We start from the raw sequence: 9,424 nt of genomic DNA, 5'->3' as shown, positions 1-9,424 counted from the left end.
TTGTAATGTTTGATGTGTTGAGTAATGGTGGAAAGTATGGTCGAAGGCGATCCACATTGAACACTTGGTGCAGGCCGAGGAATGGTGGAATGATGACCTTGAAAACATTTCCCCCTACATCCTTAATGATGGTGTAAGGCCCATATTAGAGTGGGCGAAGCTTGAGGTGGGGCCCAGTAAGGTGCTCCTTCTAAAAATGTAACCAAACTTTGTTGACCACTTGGAACTTGTGTGGTGCATGATGCTGATCATCATGCTACTTGTACTTAGCATTGGTTTTGTCCAATATGTCATGGAACTACTGGCGGATGTGTTGGATGCACTTAATGAATTTTTTATCGTTGTCAACTTTAGATTGGACATGGCCCAAAGCTGCCTAAGTAGCTGCAAATGGTATGACCACATCAATGGGACATAATGGCTATAATCCTAACCCCACTTGAAAGGGTCTATGGCCACTTGAGCTATAGAGAGCTCTATTGTAGCTTTGTTGGGCATAGGGGAGGCTTTCATCCTGTGTGTGTGGATTCTTTGAGTTGTACATGTGTAAAATGTGTACGATCATCCTGTTGATGACTTCTAATTGGCGATCAGTTTGGGAGTGGAAAGTCGTGGACTTAGTGAGTTTGGTATCCAGCATCGACTAGAGACTTGACCAAAATGTACTTAGGAACTGGATGACCCGATCTAAGATAATGGACCATGGGACCCAAAGTGTACACATACTCGTTCAAAGAAGAGCTTAGCAGTGGCTTCTGTTGTGATAATCTTCTTGCAGGCCGCTAGAATGACCATGTTAGAGAATCTGTTAACAACCATGAAAACACAGTCGTTTCCATGCTTAGTAGAAGGGAGGTCCAACATGTAATCCATGGAGATGGGTTCCCAAGGTCGTCTGAGAGTAGGTAGAGGAGTATATAAGCCTTCCTTCTTGATGGTCGGTTTGGAAATGGAGCAGGAAGTGCATGATCTAATGTAATTCCCAACATCTTGTTGAAGGTTCGGCCAGTAAAAATACTTCTACAATATTGCCACTATTTTCTCCACTTCGAAGTGTCTAGTGACCCGACTGTAGTGCACCTCCCAAATAATTTTGGCAAACTCACTTGAAGGAACACAGAGGTGTCCTAGGTGACATAATAGTGTATCCTGGAGGTGAAAATTTTGAACTTTCTTGCCTTCCAGGAGCATATGGTATGTGTTTTCGAATTCTGGATCACTCTTGTACATATGCGACCACCCTAAAGTCTCGCGACTACAAGAGTCAAGCATAGTGGTCAACACCATGATTGACGATTAGCAGAGGGAGTCTGCAACATTATTGCTGTGACCCTTCTTATACTTAATTTTCAAATGGAACTATTGCAGGTATGTGGACCATTTATTATGGTGATCGTTTTATAACTCCCCCCTTTGTCTGTATGAACTGCAAGGGCGGTGGTATGTGTCTATGACTATTTTTCTCCCCATAATGTAATGCTTCCTTTGTCAGCAGGCCTGGGTAAGAACTGCACCAATATCATAGTTAGAGGCATCTATCTCAATCTCAAATGGTTGTTGTAGGTCTGGTAATGTGTGAATTGGCGCAGAGTAGAGGCGATGCTTCAACTTGGAAAATTCCTTCTGTTGGTATTCATACCAAAATAATTTTTCTTTCACTCAACCCTTGGTGATTTGAATCAAAGGCTAAATGATATGAGAGAACCCCAACACGAATTGGCGATAGAAATTGGCAAGACTTAGAAAGCTGTAGAGATCCATTAGAGTGGTTGGGGTTAACAAATCCCAAATGACTTGTATCTTGGCTGGGTCCACATGTGCACCCCTCTCATCAATGATGTACCCGATATATTGAACCTGGGTCATACCAAAAGTGAATTTCTCCAAATTGGCACACAGCTTGTGTTGTCATAGAGATTGGATGACCTGTCGAATATGGAAGAGGTGCTCTTCCCAACTCTGGATGAAGATTAGGATGTCATCCAAATACACCACCACGAATGAGTTGGTGAAGGGTCACAAGATGTCATCTGTCAACCTCATGTAGGTTGTAGGGGCATTTGTCAACCCAAAAGGCATGACCAACCATTTGAAAAGGACCTCCTTGGATTTGAAGGCAGTCTTCCACATATTAGAGGTTTCAATTGGTACCTGGTGATATTCAGAATTCAAGTCACTCTTGCTGAGATATTTGGCCCCCTTTAGCTGGTCCAAAAGGTCATCAATCCATGGGATTAGATACCTCTTCAGGACAATGATCTTGTTCAACGCCCAATAGTTGATACAAAGTCTCTAGGTCCCATCCTTCTTCTATACCAACATGATTAGGCTCCCATAGGGTGATGAACTTGGCATGATGTTCCCTTTCTGTAACAACCCCTGAATCTTCCTCTTGATTGCATTTTTCTCCAGAACAAAGCATCGATAGATTGGTCCATTGGGAAGCGATTCACTTGGGGTCAGATCAATGGAGTGATTTAATTGACAGTGTATAGGTTCCCTTGTGAGTGAGGTGAATATGTCCATGTACTCCTCCACAACCTTGTCCATCTGCTGCTACTGTGTGGAGGAGCCTTGCCTAGCGGTCGTTACCACCTCTTCTTCTTTCCCTGAGGGTAAATCATAAGGAAAACAAATTTCCCAGTTTGGGAAATGATCTTACTATATTGCTTCACATTGATCAAAGAGATGGTGGTAGGTGGCACTACCTTCGATATACTGTACAAATTATTTCCCAAAGTAATAATAATAGTGCGAGGCCTAGACTCATACACAACATGTCGCTTCCACAAGTATGGTTTTCCTAATAATATGTCACAAACTTTAAGAGGAGTAACATGACACAGTACCTCAACTACAAAGGGCTTGATGTTTTAGGGAAGGTGACACTGTTGGTTGAAACAGATATCTCACCTTTGGTAAAGCCACTTGATGGTGTACGACTATGGTTGTGTTGCGTTCGGTAGGCCCAACCGCTTCACGACCTCTTCTGAATTGATTTTCTTTTGGCTCCCGCTGTCAAAAATGATTTGCATTGGAGAACCCTTCACTCACATCTGAGAGTGGAAGAGGCACTCCCCCTCCTCTGAACCTCTAGGATCATTCTTTTGGATTTTTGTGGTGGAAACGGTGGCACTGGGATCCATGTCAATAATCTACCTCCCTTTTTCATTCCCCTTGCCAGGTTCTGACTCAAAGAATATACATCTGATTCAGAAGTGTTCAGCTTGGCCATTAGTGAATTCTTGGCCCGACACTCCCTTGTGTTATGAGTGGGGCTCTTATGGAACTTACACCATTTCTCTATGTCCTTCTTTGTCTTTGTGGTGTTTTTATTTTCTTGTGATTTCGGCGGGTTATCCTGGGTTGCCCCATCTTGGATTTTTCCTTTGTTATGCGGCTTGGGGGTTCCTTTCCCTTGATTTCGATTCACAGATCAAAAGTCTCACTTCTTTTTCTTAGTTTTTGCTCCATCATGATAGCATATCAATACACATTGCTAAGCGAGGATATGCCCAGGAATTCCATCTCATCCTGGATGTAATTGTGTAGACAGTCGCAGAACTTGAGTAATAAATTCCACTCAGAATCCTTGATACCCCACTTTGTGCGAAAAATATGAAAAATATTTGTGAACTCTGGCACATCTTGGTCCCTTCCCTGCCATAGCGTGGTCTACTTTATGTATTTATCTTCATACCTCCCTATAGGGTAATACTTCTCCTTGATGGCATATCGGAAAAAATTCCAAGTGGGTATGGATGAGGATAGTGAGGTTTCACTCTCATCCCTCTTCTTGCAATAGGTTTCCCACTAGTTCTTGATGTGGAGGGCGACTTTGAGGAGTGAAAAAGTAATCATTTCCCTGTTGGAAAAGTCATGAACCGAGAAATATCCTTCTATCAGATTTAACTATTTATATACGACATCCACATCTATATGACCTTCAAATATGGGGACGTCAAAGTTAACTTGTACCCTAAAGGGAGTGGTGCTCGCAAAGTGGTTTCCAGAAGAAGATGCATGACCTGTGGGTAGATGCCGAAGGATCTGGGAAAAGTTGTCCATCATTGTATTCCTTAGTCGCTTGAGGGATTCTTCAAGTAATATTTTGGAAGGATCTCCTACTCCCTCGTATTTATTTTATTCTTCCATGGAGGTCATCTGGGTTTGTGAGGCTAGTCTTGCGAGGGTTCAATGAGTTCGAGCCCTAACTTCTTAAAGCCCGACCTCTTGGGGACATGCAAAAAAATAGAGAAAGAGAAAACTACTCTGATACCATTGATTGGAAATAAAGAAGGAAGACAACAAGATATAGATATAACCATAATCACAAAGATGAAATATAAATAACGCTTCATTCATTAATATCAAAGAACTGAAATATGATTGCAAACAGAATGGAAATAAACTAGCTCAGGCGATGGTAGCTTATCTCTAAGAAGATATGTGGTGGCTACATGCCTCTGAACCATGTTACAATGAGGCTCAAAGGCCTATTTATTATTGAGAAACAATGGACAACCCTAAACATCCCAAAAACCTAACCCTAGGAGATCAAGTGCCAAACTATGGGCCCCATTTCAGTAAATTGGTACATCAACTTCCTGGGGTTGCAACTTTGGCATACGATATTCGTTTTACACACACAATAACTTGTTAGAAAGATCTATCCGAGGACTACAACTTTTGACTGCAAACTTTATTTAAAGAGTCATGTTTTCCTATTTTCCAAAAAAAAAAATGTTGTTTGGGTCTCAAAATGACTTTGGAAGTTCAAGACCCGAAAAACTACCAAAAACAGTGAAATATGTTACAATTAAAGAAACTAAAAAAATAAAAGAAACTGTGGTGGGGGTCTAAGTGGAATAGGTAGGTGGTCACCTATATCCGCCCAGATGAAAATGTGAGTTGAGAGTTACTAGGCATGAATCCAAGATGCAGTTATGGAAATGGGTTCCACTTGTACATAATTGACTACAAACACCTAGAGACACATGATCACACTGTTATCAACCTAACTTTCCTTGGTGATCATTTTTCATAAGCTTGGGACAATCATTGACCTAGATTACTTCTCAACCACATGGATATAGGCCTTTCAGTGCGTGCTATAAGATTTAAAATTTGGTTAGATGAACAGAAAACCCTCTTAGGTTATCCCGCAAACCTAGGGAAAATCGAGTAAGAGAAAGGTTGTTCTAAGGTTAGGGCTTCTTAGTAGATCAAGATTTAGAGTAGAGATTAAGAAGCAGAGAAGGAATGCATGTGATTCCTCACATGCAAGTCCTATTGGATTTTTTAATGTAGTTGGGAAATGCTCGTAGCTAGCTCTAAAGCTTGGTCCTGCACATAAGAGAGAGAACAAAGCAACCTTCACAACATCATATCTTGATAATCAAAACTATCGGAAATATCTAAATATTACTGAATAAATAAAATAAACCAAACCCCCATACATTCATTAGTTAAACAAAATAAGTAAACAATGAATAACAACATATGGAAAGAAGAATAGCCGATCAATATTATTAAAGGAGCTGGAGGAAAGTTACAACCATTAGATGCAGTTGCAATAGCACCTCCCCTAGCTCCTAGCTCCAAAACTCTCCCTCTCAAGATAGATCTCAACAACGTGACAATACAAGAATTCCCATCCTTTTCTCAATGGCCAAGCCTCCAATATATAGGCAAGTGAAGGCTATGAAGATCTCCCAAATTCCTCATGAGTTCAATTTGGGATTTTTTTTTTTTGGGTGAATAATGTTTCCTCATAAAAATGGATTTTTCCGCTTTTTAGATGCTTTCGTGCTAAGGAAAAAGCTTCCCCATGCTTTATGGCTATTTCCTACTTTTCTATGCTTTTCTTGTTTAGGAAAATTCTAAGAATGAGGATAAAGAGATCACATTCCACCATATGAGTTTCTGAAAGTGAACGAGAGTGTCAAAGTCTAGTTAACTCGATATTTTTTCCTTGTGACTGAGTGAGAATTTTGGTAACACAAGTTAGATGAATGGGACAACTTGTTATAGACTAGGATAGCCTGGTCCTCATGGTACATAACTTGTATTATAGTACTATATAGGCTAGGAGAAAGGGGTATTTCAACCAACAACATAGTATTCTCCTTTGAGATGATGAGGAGGTCTTTTCATGCATAAAATATGCCCCCTAAAGTGTGAGGTCAGAGAATAAGGCGATGGCCGAAATACTTTATAAAACAGTCAAGAAGAGAGAGTTTCAGAGCATTGACATTGAAGGAGACCTGTAAAATAGCATCAAACATATGTCACATATATAAATCATGTCGTGAGTAGGGAATTCCCATGCTCAATAGCTATAACAATACACAATGGATCTATATAGAAGATGAGAGATCATGTCCTCCAGCAAGTACAATGTGGAACTTTTTCGCAGTGTAGTCAGATTGAGATAAGTTGTCTCCAGAAACAAAATACATAGCTTGGGAGAGGAAACACGGCTAAGTGATGTAAGCCTCTAACAAAGGTCTTCATCACTGTCACATAATATAATATTTCTACACGTGAATAAACGAGTTGATCTTGAACATGAGATAATTCATCTGATTACTAGTCAATGATGAAAACCGTTAACAGACGTGAGGATGGCCACCAATAAGGATTATGGTCTCCAAGATCCTCAATCAAATCTAGGGAGTGTGAATAAATGAGTTAAATTCAAACACTTGTAGAATCATTCAATCAAGAGCCAATAATGAAAACCCCTGATCAAGCACATGGAAACCTGCCACTGAGGACTGCAAGCTCCAAGGTACTGTGGTGTTTCTCAACCCACTTCCTAGATAATTTGTTGAAGTCGATAGGAAGGGATCTGTCGAAGGTGGGCAATAAGGAGTCCCACATCAATCGACATGAAACGATAAAAAAGTGATTGATTTTTTAGTGATCTAGAAAAGCAAGGTGAATGGAATTAGGTCAAATGGAAACATGATATAATGGTTAATGAGGTCAACATATAGTAGACAATCCCTTGAACAATAAAATACATGACACCAAAGAGACTAGGCAACTTAGACTCAAGAACACCAAAGAGTGTTAGGATACAAGGATGCAGGGACATCAGGGTATCAAGGCTAAACTCATAGGATGGTAAGGCTCAAAGAGAAGTTGAAAAAAGAGGAATATGTTGGATAAGTTTCATGTTCAAGGGATGGATAATATACTGCTGCCATAAAACTTACGACTAATATAGATAGTAATGACTATTCTTCCTTCCAATTTTTTCCCAATCTAATTAGGTTTAACAAGTCTAGAGAGGGTAAACTTGGTGCTCTTTTCACATTTAGAGAGACTAAAAAGATCGTAAAGACAACTCCATGGGGTACCTTTGTCATGGTTGATGGCCAGGTGTAACAAAGGGTTAATATTATATCCGACACAGTTCCTTTTCCATAAGTTAGTCCATTGAGTCTGGATAAAGTGATAAACCTATGCTCAATAGACATCCACAACATTGTTTTACGAGTATGAGGGGAACCAACAGAACTCAATATTCTTCATTAATTTTTTTAATTGAGTTAAACGAGTAAAACTTGTACTATCTTTTTCAGTTTAACGAGCAAGGAAAAGAGAGAAAAAGAGTTGCTCAAATATTTTTTGTAGGAGTTTTACAAGCCTGAAGAAGGTAACTCAGGGTTTTTTTGTTTAAAGAGCGAGAAAATTTCCCTAAAAAGAATATGCTCATATATTCTTCATTTAAGTTTAACGAGCTTGAAGAAGTAAACTTGAGGCTTTTCATATTAACGAACAAGAAAAATACCATAAAAAGAATGCTCGTTCTTTCAACTTTCCTTGAAGCTTAGGAATGTCTACAAAAATTTGTGCGAGGTTGGAGGCCATAGAAAGTTATGGTTGATCCAGGATCATCTGTCAAATTTTATATATTTGAGATATCTAATGTAGCCAATAAAGGCAATGGAGTGGGTGCAACCGAATCAATTCAAGGAAGAGAAGAATTACTTGAGGGACAAGGAGGTCCTCCCATCAATGGGTTTCCGGTAGGGTACACAGATTATGATGGATAATAGTTTCAATGAGGTTGTGGTGGGCTCATGTAGAGTGACGGGCCATAAGGCATTCCCCCAGCCTGAGGAAGGCTACCAACTTATGGGTTTCCCCCAGGATAGAGGTTGCCCCCAAAATATGCAGATGGTTGAGTTGGGAGGCCCCAAGGAGATGCAACGAGTTGAGGGAATGGAACACCACTGGCCACATAAGATGGGTTAGGTACCAGACCACCACCAATGGGGTAGCTTCAAATAGGAAAAGAATACATCAAAGATGGACCTTGTTGTACCACACATTACATGGGTGCAGGAATTCCCCTGATGGGTGGATAAGCACTAGAAACATTGCCCCCACTCTGTAGTGGTGGGGGAGCTGAACCAAACAATGGATTGCAATAAAACAAATCATTGAAGGTGATGATACATAGAACACCAAGAGTTGACACAAAATAAATAGGGGCAGTGGAGGCAACAAAATACTGAGCACTACCCCAAATGGGTGTAGCTGAGGTTCCTGGATGAACCATACGTTGTACAATAGGATAACCCACAACAGGTGTGGAAGTTGTGACAGGCGGGTTAAATGGTAGTGGAGAAAATGTGTCCACAAAAGACCATGACTCACCAATAATCATTTGGGTGTTTAAAGGGGAAACCAACAAAGATACTAAAGGTCGGGGTGTTGACTAAATCAATATAGGCCCAAGAGGATCTGCAAGTGGAGGATTAAAAGGAGGTACTAAACCTTCAGTAGAAGGGTCCTCAGATAAAATATACTCTAGTTCAGTATGGATGTGATTCAAGGTTTGAAACTGGAGACTGAATCCCTTGAGCAATGAGGGAGTATGATTTATTCAGAAATTCCTCCAAAAAAGTGGAGGAAGGTCATGAAGGAGTCAAGACAAACAACAAGAACTTGGGGTAGCCACGGTGAATACATTTTACAAAATTTTAAGTTAAATTATGTACATATAAGTCTCAGTAACAAAACAACACACACATAAAAATAAAAATAAAACAACTCTAAAGGCAATCAACAAAAATCTAACAGGGAACATAACTCTGTCTGATAGCCACAACTAGCTGGCGATGAAGCCTGGTATAAAAGGGGCTAAAAGAGAGTCTCAACCAAATGTACAATTATGGTTACTCTTGAGCTTAGTCCAAACCTTGGTAAGAAGGGTCTAAGTACTCTCATGAAGATGAGAACCCTCTTAAAAAACCAAATACGGAGTAGGTTCATCTGTTTAGGTACTAAGGCAGCCTGCCCCACTCACCTTGTGTACCCCTAAAAAGTATGGCCACTAAGGTTACCTCAAATCACATACACCACCGTGGGGGTCATGCTCGTGGACAATACACTATGTGGGCAGGAC

This window comes from Pinus tabuliformis, chromosome 6 (genome assembly GCF_031772625.1).
Source record: "Pinus tabuliformis cultivar Carrire ecotype Pingquan chromosome 6, CPIR1, whole genome shotgun sequence".
Lineage (NCBI taxonomy): Eukaryota > Viridiplantae > Streptophyta > Pinopsida > Pinales > Pinaceae > Pinus > Pinus tabuliformis.
Note: the sequence above shows the minus strand (reverse complement) of the source record.